Source organism: Eimeria mitis, genomic scaffold (assembly GCF_000499745.2).
Source record: "Eimeria mitis Houghton genomic scaffold, Emh_scaff3841, whole genome shotgun sequence".
In the NCBI taxonomy this organism is placed as follows: Eukaryota; Apicomplexa; class Conoidasida; order Eucoccidiorida; family Eimeriidae; genus Eimeria; species Eimeria mitis.
Genome location: NW_013572175.1, coordinates 3,618 through 3,989, shown reverse-complemented (window position 1 = coordinate 3,989; position 372 = coordinate 3,618).

The window sequence follows — 372 nt, the reverse complement described above, 5'->3', positions numbered from 1 at the left end:
CAGCAGCAGCAGCAGCAGCAGCAGAGAAAGAGAGACAGAAAGACAAGGAATAAATAAACAAAATGAAGAAACAGAAACAGCAGCAGATGCAGCAGCAGCAGCAGCAGCAGCAGCAGATGCAGCAGCAGAAGCAGAAGAAGATATCAGTGTAGAGCCCCGCTTCATACCCGATGAGTGGACAGACGTACCCAGGCCCTTTCTTGTGAGCCTGCTGCTGCTGCTGCTGCTGCTGCTGCTGCTGTTGCTGCTGCTGCTGCTGCTGCTGCTGCTGCTGCTGTTGTTGTTGTTTTTGCTGCTGCAGACTGCTGCTGGTTCTGCTGCTGCTGCTGCATTCGTCGATGTTGTTGTTGCCGGCTTTGTGCTGCTCCCTGT